At 35.9% G+C, this 11,385-nt stretch overlaps 2 pseudogenes; both read left to right on the forward strand.

Annotated features, from left to right (window-relative positions):
* The first annotated feature begins 337 nt into the window (after nt 1-337).
* LOC126017788 (olfactory receptor 4A47-like) lies at nt 338-1,270 on the forward strand (annotated as a pseudogene).
* Nucleotides 1,271-7,885: 6,615 nt separating this feature from the next.
* On the forward strand, nt 7,886-9,837 carry LOC126018609 (olfactory receptor 4A47-like; annotated as a pseudogene).
* Nucleotides 9,838-11,385: the final 1,548 nt, after the last annotated feature.

Consider the following 11,385-nt stretch of genomic DNA (forward strand, 5'->3'; position numbering starts at 1 on the left):
TATTTTACTAAACTTAGTGCCCTCTTTCTAAGGTTGATTATGTTTATGCAAGTATCAAGATCATAAAATCCTTAATTTTAGAAATGGGAAATTGTATTTATAGTGATATTTATTATAATTGATCTGTAATTAATTTATTCATAACATGTCCTATAACTGTGAGTGGAGAACTAAGTTTAATTTAACTCAGCAATCGCAATGTGTGAAAAAATTGAGAAAAATATACTCCTTAACATTTTTGAAATGAAACTAACATGAAATTTAAAAAAATAATACCTTTGAAATTCTCTCGTCTTATAAAGTTCTAAGATATGAAATTGGCATCTGTAAAGGATAGATGGAATCAAAGAACAACGTGACTTACTTTGTTCTCTTGGGCCTCACACAGAATCCAAAGGGAAGGAAAATTCTTTTTGTTCTGGTCTCATTTTTTTACATTTTTGACTATGGTGGGCAACCTCCTGATTGTTGTGACTGTAACATTCAGTAAATCCTTGAACACTCCAATGTACTTTTTTTCTTGCTACTTTATCTTTTATGGATGCCACTTTATCTTCAGACATCACCCCCAGATTAATTGCAGACTTATTCTTTGAAAAAAATACTATCTCCTTTTAATCCTGTATGATCCAGCTCTTTACAGAGAATTTTTTTCGGTGGATCGGAGGTCTTTATTCTGTTGGCAATGGCCTATGACCGCTATGTGGCCATCTGTAAGCCCTTACATTACTTGGTTATTATGAAGCAATGGGGGTGTATTGTACTACTGATAGTGTCTTGGGTTGGAGGTTTTCTGCACTCAGTAGTTCAACTTAGCACTGTTTATAGCCTCCCATTCTGTGGCCCCAGTGTCATTGATCACTTTATCTGTGATATGTATCCATTACTGAAGCTTGTCTGCACGGATACCTATGTTATTGGTATCTTAGTGGTAGACAATGGAGGAATGATTTGTAGTGTCGTGTTCCTGTTTTTAATCATCTCTTACGTTGTCATCTTGCACTCTCTAAAGGACTTGAATCAGGAAGGGAGGCGGAAAGCCCTCCAGACCTGTGGTTCCCACATCACTGTGGTTGTTCTCTTCTTTGTTCCTTGTATTTTTGTGTATGCAAGACCTATGAAAACTTTTCCCATCGACAAATCATTAAGTTTGTTTTATACAGTTATAACACCTATGTTGAGCCCCTTAATCTATAGCCTGAGAAATTCAGTGATGACAAATGCTATGAAGAAACTCTGGAAAAGAAAAGTCATATCAAGTAGTCAGTAAGTATGGCATTCATTATGAAGAGAAATATTCAACATCATAAATCAAAGCTGAAATAATTGTTCTTTTTCTCCAAAGGATTTATGATAATTAGAAACTGAGTGCTCTTTTAATAAGAGTTTTCCTGATATAATGTATGTTATTTAATGTCATAGATCATGACTCATAGAAAGATGATACACATATATGGTATAGCATAATGAATAATCTACAATGTTTTCTTCTGTGAAATTTCTTATGGTATACTAAACTTTAATAATGTACATTAATTTATACTTTCATGCCAAGTTTAGTTTAGTAAGATTTGTGTTTATCTTCATATTTTACTGTAATATTTAAAATATTCATTGCTAGGAAAGCATGATCATCAACTTAATTTTTAGCAAATATGAAAATTTTAGGGTTGAACCTCTATATAAACACTAAATTATAATAAGTACTACTAGTTGTTCGAATGAAATTAACACAAAATGTAAATGTGTAGAATAAAACTTGTATTCTATTTTACACTATTCTAAAGAACTACTTCTTTAGATCAAGTCACTGTATTCTATTTCTAGGATTCTTTGAATTATATTGCTGTATGTCATGCAATAAAATGTTATCACTCTTAATGTGAATTTGGTTGCTGTATAGTTTGACTAATTTCTAAGTTCTTACAAAGTTATTTTATGTTTCTCTGGGAAAAATAGGATTTTCCCATCATTCTAAAATGACTTTATTTGAGGCAACTAATACAAACATATCTTTGACATGTCCTTGAGAGTTAAATTTATGAAAATTATGAAATGTCCAAGTGCTCACAAATAATTACATAAAGATATTACAAAATAAATAATGCAGGTATATACTCTAAGCTTATTTTATTTTTGCTTTCAAAGTTCACCTTGTTATGCTACATCATTTGCACTAACACATAGTGAGACTCCTAATGTTAACTAGACATTTGCAGTAAGAATCTTTTTTCTCAAATTATATATATTTTGCATCTCTTTTGAATAATTCCTAGAAACTAATGCTAATATTTAGTATATGTAATTAGCTTCACATAATTTTTACTCTGTAAAATTGTTTGACTAAAGCAGTCCTGAGATTAAAACAATTTTTCCACAATAATGTGAATTTTGGTAAGAAAACATTTTGAAGTTTCCAATCATGAATCACAACAATGACATGATCAAGATCAAGCACATAATTCTCTCTCTCTCTCTTTTTTTTTTTTTTGGTTTTTGAGCCACAACTGTTTGACGCTCAGGGGTTACTCCTGGCTATGCGCTCAGAAATCGCCCCTGGCTTGGGGGGACCATATGGGACTCTGGGTGATCGAACCGCGGTCTGTCCTACGCTAGCACTTGCAAGACAGACACCTTACCTCTAGCGCCAAGTACTTAATTCTTAAAAAGCTGTTATCAACATTGAGTGCATCAAAGTAGAACATAATATTTATTGATCTAATATTTTGGACTTTAGAAAAAATGATAATTTGAATCTTTCTGTTGTGAATAATATTCCAAACATGGACTAGCTTTTTTTTGTTTGTTTGTTTTATTTTAATTATGACAACAAAGATGCAAAGAAAGAGGACAGGGTAAAGTTACTGTGGAAGCCCAATCACCCATAAACAGAATTCTCGGTAGTCCCATCGATGATATCCCAGCCTTGAACTTTCAGCCAAAGAACATTAAGAAAAACAAAACTGAACCCATGTACAATACAATTACTTTGTCCCTCAAATCCCCAGTTGTAGTACATACTATTTCTTAGCAGCACACCATATAATCTAAAGACATTAGACTTATGTAACTCCTTAAACATTGAGGGCAAAGTATATTTCTCTAGTTCCATGTACATGCTTACTAGTTTAAGTTAACCTCAAAAGTTTTAGTGGGTTGTTTTTCTTAAGGATTGGAGTCAAGGGAACATAGTAAAAAATGGTATTAAAGTGGCATTTGTTTGCATAGGCCCACCAAAACATAAGGGACATGGAAAGACAAATTATGGTCTAAATACAAGGAGACCCTACCCCTGAAGTTTCCTGGCACAGGACTGACTCTAGGCTCCAGGCAAACTAGTTTGTCCAATCCAAGTCATCGTCTGTAGTGGCAATATACCTCCATTCCTCACATAGTCTCTGTTGTTGGTATCATGCTTATGTATTAAAGATCCTGGAGTCTGCATATCCCATATTGCAGTTAGGATGGTGCAGAGCATCCTCTCGTTTCACCTCACACTTAAGGGGCAATAGAGAGAACCATGTCCTGTAGAGCAGGTCATTGTTGTTGTCACGTCTTCTCAGTGTAAACGGAAGTCTCTTTTTAGGAGGTCGATGTCAGACCCTTGGTAGTGTCTTTGCTGGTAGAGGACTGCTTCCAGCTGTTGGATGTTTCGTAGATAGCTTGCCTGGTTCTGGCGTGAATGGAGGATGCCCATTCTTCTGAGGCCTGTGCCAGGTCATTATATCAATGTTCAGGGTGTAAGGTACATTGTACTGAGATTTATTAGATAAGAACTTATCTGTATGTATGGTGTTTTCCCATTTTAATGTGTCTAGGCAAATAAGGATCAATGCCATGAAGCGTTATTGATGCATCTGGAGGCAATAGGAACAAGACCAGCAATTTCCATGACATAGTTCAATCATAGGCATCAAACTGAGGGACAGTTCCACCAACAATCCTTACTGAACAGCTTACAAAGAAAAGACAAGATGAAAAGTGGATATAAACATCATGGTAGAAGAATATATAGAGAGTTATATCAGTTAAAGAAAATACCCATAAAATATACAAAAGATATATGTGTTCAATATGTGTTCAATTTGTGTCCTTCTAAATAGTTCTAGGATTTGTTAGATCTACTGTATGTCTTAGGTCAGAGATTAGAACTGTGTGTTACTGAAGTTAAGAAGGGTAAATCTGGGGTACTGATGGTTGGGAGGAGCATATGTAGTGCCCCTGCGCAGTTTGCAAAATGTAGACTGGTATGAAATTGCCAGTGACAGCCTGAGTATAGCTGAGTAGCTATCTGCCACCCACCAGATCAAACTCCACCCTCTCTGCCCCACCCTAGGCCAGTCTCCGGACAGACCCGGCCTGGGAGTGGGGAAAACCCAGGGTGCCCCATCAACTCCTTCCAGGAACCCACCTGGAGATCTGGAGGAATGGGGGAGAGGGGGGTCTGGTGACCCAGGTCCGGGCCCCCCTACCCTAGGCCGGGCCAACAGGCCGATGGCACATGCGGAGGCCTGCCAGCTGCCCACCGTGCCGGCTAAAAATCCTGCTCCAGGAAGGGAGAGAGACCCTCCCAAGCCCAAAGGACAGGGATTTAAGCCCCACCGTAGGCCAGTCTCCGGACAGACCCGGCCTGGGAGTGGGGAAAACCCAGGGTGCCCCGTCAACTCCTTCCAGGAACCCACCTGGAGATCCGGAGGAATGGGGGAGAGGGGGGTCGGGTGACCCAGGTCCGGGCCCCCCTACACTAGGCCGGGCCAACAGGCCGCTGGCAAATGCGGAGGCCTGCCAGCTGCCCACCAGTGCTGGCTGAAAATCCTGCTCCAGGAAGGGCTGGACTAGCTTTTTAAAAGCTCTAATCTGGAATAATTTCCAAACTCCTTGGCCATTAATAACATTCTATCTTGTCTTACTCAATTACTTTGTCCTTTGCTTAAAGTCTTAGGGATAATCAAATTCATAGATTTAATGTTTTTTATTTTTTGGGAAAGTTCTATTTGAGTGCAGCAAGGGCCAATTTGTTATCTCATGCTTTTATTTCTTTTATTTACTTTGGGATGCATTGTTTTCTTGTTTCTCTAGTTGACAGATTAGCTTGTTAATTTGAGTTTTTTTTATTTTTCCTGCTTGATTAGCTACAAAATTTCCTTTCAGTACTGCCTTTCTCTATCTCATAAATTCTGTTAATTGGTGTCTTTATCCTATTGCTTTTGAGGAATATTTTGATTTATCTTTGATATGAATGTTATTTAGAAGTATTTTGTTCAATTTCCAGGTATTTAGTTTTTTGACATTTTTTTTTTTTTGATTTTTGGGCCACACCCGGCGTTGCTCAGGGGTTACTCCTGGCTGTCTGCTCAGAAATAGCTCCTGGCAGGCACAGGGGACCATGTGGGACACCGGGATTCAAACCAATCACCTTTGGTCCTGGATCGGCTGCTTGCAAGGCAAACGCCGCTGTGCTATCTCTCCGGGCCCAGTTTTTTGACATTTTAATGGTTGATTTCTATCTGTGGCTTTGTGGTCTGAGACAATATTTGGCATTATTTTAATTTTTATTATTTTATGGATTGTTTATAGCATGTGATCTATGTTAGAGAATATCCCATGAATCAGGAGAATAATGTACATTTATATATATATTTTTTTTTTGGGGGGGGGGACAGTCCAGGGATAAGGCGTTTGCCTTGCATGCAACCAACATAGGACTGACCCCGGTTTGAATCTCGGCACCCCATATGGTCCCCCGAGCCTGCCAGGCTTTGGAGCACAGAGCCAGGAGTAATCCCTGAGCATCACAAGGTGTGACTCCAAAACAAAAACAAACAAAAAATAAAAAATAGTATGTTTTATTAGATCCAGTCCTTCCAGTTGCTCATTTAGGGCTATTGTTTCTTTATTTTAATTAATTAATTAATTTATTGGTTTTTGGGCTGGCCACATCCAGTGAGCTCAGGGGTTACTCATGACATTGCACTCAGAAATCGCTCCTGCTTGGGAAACGATATGGGATGCCGGGAATCGAACCGAGGTTCTTCCTGGGTCAGCGGTGTGCAAGGCCTATACCCTATCACTGCGTTATTGCTCTGGCCTCTATTGTTTCTTTATTAATGTTCTTCCCAGTCATTAATTAATGACTATTTACTAATGGTCATTTATTAATGATCTGTTCAATTATAAGAATGCTGCCTTTGATGTATTTCTTCAGATCTCTTTATATAGTTGCTTTATAAACTTTGTTGCCCCTCATCAGCATATGTTGATGATAATTAAATCTTATGGTCATTGATCCCTTGGTAAACATATAATTTCCTATATTTTATTATCTTCTTTAGTTTAAAAGTTATATAATTTGAAACCAGTATATTTTTCAATGCTTTTTTCTATCTGTCATAGCTTGCATAATTGTCTTTCAGCCATTGGTTCTAATATTGTGTTTATCATGGGATTGTTTAAGTGTATTTCCTGTATGCTTCCTATCCCACATCTATCCCACTATTCTGTGTCATTTTAAAGGAATTCAGTCCATTGACATTTAGGGAAATTATTGATAAAATAAATTCATAGAAGATTTAATAAGCTTTTCTTTTTTTTTAAGGATAAGAGTACAGAAAAAACAGTGTTAGAGTGGCAATTGTTGTTTGTATAGGCATAGCAAAATATGGGAAACATGGAAAAGAAAAGCCTAGGCCTAAATACAAGGAGACCTTATTCCTGAAGTTTTCTGGCATAAGATCATTTTTAGGCTCCAGGCATACTTGTTGTCCAACCCAACTCATTGACTGTAGTGCCAATAAACCTTTTTTTTTTTTTTTTTTTTTTTTTGCACAATTGCTGTTGTTGGTGTCAGGTTTCTGTAGTTAAAAATCCTGGAATCTGTGCATATTCTACATCGAAGTTATGATGATGTGGAGTGTCGTCTAGTTTCACCTCACAATTAGAGGGCAATGTGGATATCCCTGACCTGAAAGCAGATAGTTGTTGTTATGTCTTCTCGGTGTTAAGGGACCTCTCTTTGGAGTAGGTCAATGCCAGGACAGCATTAGGGTCTTCAATAGTAGATGATTGCTCCCAGAAAATATTATAGACAACTGTGGTTGTTTCGTAGATGGCATTCTGGTTCAGGGTTGAATGGACAATGCCCATTCTTCTGATGCCTGAGCTAGGTCATTATGACAATATTCATGGTGTAAGGTCCCACTGCATTACAAGACTTGTGTGTTACAATTTCTATTAGATAAGAACTTGCCTGTATGAATAGTATTTTCCCTTTTTAATGTGCCTATGCAAAAGCAGAACAATGCCTCATGGCATTATTGGTGCATATGGGGATAGCTGGAACAAGTCCTACAATCCCCGTAACTTGGTTCTAACATAAGTTCTAAATCTAGGGACTCTTCTACCACAATTCCTTATTGAACAGATCACGAAGAGAAGAACAGATAAAACAATGGGGAAAATCATCACTGTATAAGAGAATATTCAGTAAGGGTTATAGCTGTTAAGGGAACACATACAAGATATTCAACATATATATACTTTGTTAAACTGTTAAAATTTGAGAATGATGTGACAATATTGGAAGTCATTAGAGTGATTTTTCTGGACTCAAGATATGTTTCAGTAAGCAAGCTTTTATTGCAGTTCTTTTTTTATTGGCATATTTCAGCATTCTATCAGATATTTATTAGGGGTATTTTTTTTCTCCTGTTCATCTCATTTTTTGATTTATTATTTAATCATTTGTTATTCAGAGGTTTTTGTCTATTTTAGTAACTATTCGTAAGTATTTTGTAATTTAACTTTTTCCAGAAAACTTCTTTTACGGTAACTTTCCAAGAATCCTTGAAAAAACTTAAATGCTCAAATAAGTATCTTTAGAATTGCAATGATGGTAAAGAAGTTTCTTTCTATCCCTAGAATGTAAAAAGTCATAATTCTTTTTTTTTTTTTTTTTTTTGGTTTTTGGGCCACACCCAGTAACGCTCAGGGGTTACTCCTGGCTATGCGCTCAGAAGTCGCTCCTGGCTTGGGGGACCATATGGGACACCGGGGGATCGAACCGCGGTCCGTCCAAGGCTAGCGCAGGCAAGGCAGGCACCTTACCTTTAGTGCCACCGCCCGGCCCCAAAAGTCATAATTCTTAATAAGTAGAAATTAAGTATAAATTATGGATTTAGTCTTTCATTAAACCACAAACAATTTTTCATTTTTTTATGATTAGTCTTTAAAACATTCTCAGGGACCTGTGAGTCACTCATGATAACTGGACAATCTGGATTAATAAGCACAATGATTACAAACATGTTTTAATTGGGTTTCAGCCATGAAATGTACATTCCCTTGACCAGTGCTACTTTCCACCACCATCATCCACCCACATTCTACCTCTCTCCATCCCCTGCCTGTCTTTAAGACAGGCATTGTATTTCTCTACTGTCATGGTAGTTGTTAGTGTAGTTATATCTCTAACTGCACTTACTACTCTTAGTGATACGCTTGTTATCTTGGACTGGTCCTTCCAACTCTCATCTCTATTGTCTGTTATTATTATACTGTCTCTTATTTTTCTTATGAGCAAGTCTATTCTGTGATTATGTTTCTCCTGATTTATTTCACTCAACATAATTGTCTCTAAATACATCCATGTATAAGCAAATTTTGTGACTTCATTTCTTCTTACAGCTTCATAATATTCCATTGTATAGATGTACCACATTTTTTTTAGCCACTCATCTGGGCTGTTTCCAGATTCTGGCTACTGTAAATAGTGTTGCTATGAACATAGGAGTGTAGAGGGCATTATTGTATTGTATTCTCTAGAGTTGTATATCTGTATCATATGGGAGCTCAATGTCCAGTTTTTAAAGGAATATTTATATTTTTTTCAAAAAAGGCTAGACCAGATGGCATTCCCACCAACAGCGAATGAGAGGGTTCCTTTCTCTCCACATCCATGCCAGCAGTGGTTGTTCTTATTCTTTGTGATATGTGCCAGTCTCTATGGCATGAGATGTTATCTCGTTGTTTTGATTTGCATCTCCCTGGTAATTAGTGATGTGGAGCATTATTTTCCTTGTGCCTTTTGGCCATCTGTATTTCTTCTTTGAGGAAATGTCTGTTTATTTCTTCTCCCCAGTTTTTGGCCAGATTAGATTGTTTTTCTTGTTAAGTTCTGCCAATACCTTGTGTATCTTAAGTAACACATTTACTTACATGATTGCATATGTCAGCTTTTAAGTTGTTTGGGTGCTGAGATTTTAGTCATGGTGGTCATAGCTTATGACCATGATTTAGCCATCTGCAAACCCTTAAATTATTTGACTTATGAATAAATGAGTGTGTGTTTTGCTACTGTCTTTGGACTGGATTGTAGGGCTCTTTCATGCTGTACTTCAAACTATCCTTCTTTATAACCTTTCCTTCTGTGGCCCCAATGTCACTGACCATTTCATCCACCCTTATTAAAGGGACATCTATCCCTTATTAAAACTTGCCTGCACTGACACATTATTGGCCTCATTATTGTCAATGATACAATAATTTATGTGGTCATCTTTGTGCTCTTACTCATCTACTATGGGACTATTCAATAAAAACTGAAGAATTTTCATCAGGAAGGGAGGCTTAAAGCCTTATCCACCTGTGCCTCCCATATTACTGTGATCATTCTCTTCTTTGTTCCCTGTATTTTTATGTATGCAAGTCCTCCTTCTACTTTACCTATTGATAAATCCTTGACTGTATTCTATACTGTTATCATGCCAATGTTAAACACTATATACTTTGAGAAATGGAGAGATAAAAATTGCTATGAAAAATCTCTGGATCAAAAAGTGAAATGATATTTCAGAGAAATATATCACTTATTTTTCAATAAAGAGCTGCTTATTTCAGTGGATATCTGTAATTATTACATATAGCTTATATATGTAATTGCATTGAATTGATTATATTATATAAATGTAATTTGACTAGATTAATATGACTAATATGTGATTTAATAAACAGTTTTTATTCTGGTTTATAATTTGTTCATATTGAAAAATACTTGTCATGTGAATACCTTCAATAATCAAAATTTATTTTCACAATTTTAATAATTTCTTAGGCAAGAGAGGTTGAATTTCTGTGTATAAAGTACTTTTTGAGAGTATATACTTATGTTCATGTGTTAAGTTATACTATAGTTTATTCATAAATTTATTTTATATAAAATACTTCCATGTGTCTATTAATAAAATGTTTTAATAATGAATGATATAAATTACTAAATCAACAAAATATAAAATAAAAAATTTTGATGGTGACTGGTTTACTCTACTATATGAGCACATTTAGTATAAAGCTTTGTCTGAAATGTATGTAGTAATTTAAACCAAACTAAGGTAAGTTGATAAGAATCTAAAAAATCTCTTTGTTTACAACTCTTCATACAAAGTTTATTGTTAATTATTGAAAATTTTATTTCATTTTTGTGTTTTCAAGATTAAATATGTAATTTTATTCCTATTTATATCATAAATTAGAGGAGAAATGATGCAACAGGGATTATATAAATTTAGGGAGATTAAACACACAGAAAAATATTTTTAACAAGATAATAAGCAATAAAATAAGTCACTTTTTCAAATATTGGTTATTTTTTTCATGATCAGGAAACTGCATTTTCATGCAGAACAACTTCGATGAAATTTTTATTAACATGACATATTTATTTTCTAAAATCCTGAGAATATTTCTGCTGATCTTATTTAATGTTTCATAATTCTCTATAGGTCTCCAGGAACTTTTACATGTTATATTAAACTGATATCTCATCTATGAACTTAAAATATACTATTAATAATAATAATAATTATTATTATTATTTTTTGGGGGGGTCACACCCGGCAGGGCTCAGGGGTTACTCCTGGCTCTATGCTCAGAAATCTCTCCTGGCAGACTCAAAGGACCAGATGGGATTCTGGGACTTTAACCAACGTACCTCTGCATGCAAGGCAAATGCCTTACCTCCATGCTATCTCTCCGGCCTCCAACTATTCAGAAATTTAAAGGTGGTCTTCATCTGCTAGTCTATGTACCAAAATGGTTCACGGGTGATAGTGTTGGAAACCCATGGTCTATTCAGTGATAATAACTGCTAGAGCACAAACCAGTATGCAAACAGGTGCTGATGTTCAGGCTGAAGAATGCTGATTTATACATCCAAGTATTTTGGATGCTATCACCAAGAATAATTTGAAGAATATATTTCATTCTTAATTCTCTTATTAATAGAATGTAGAATATTGTACATATATAAGTCATGTTTTGTTGTTTGGTTTAACAAGCCCTTATTCATAAAATTCCTCTCTTTCCTACCATCATTGGACTAGAAATAGAATA

The sequence above is a fragment of the Suncus etruscus genome, chromosome 9, assembly GCF_024139225.1.
Source record: "Suncus etruscus isolate mSunEtr1 chromosome 9, mSunEtr1.pri.cur, whole genome shotgun sequence".
In the NCBI taxonomy this organism is placed as follows: Eukaryota; Metazoa; Chordata; class Mammalia; order Eulipotyphla; family Soricidae; genus Suncus; species Suncus etruscus.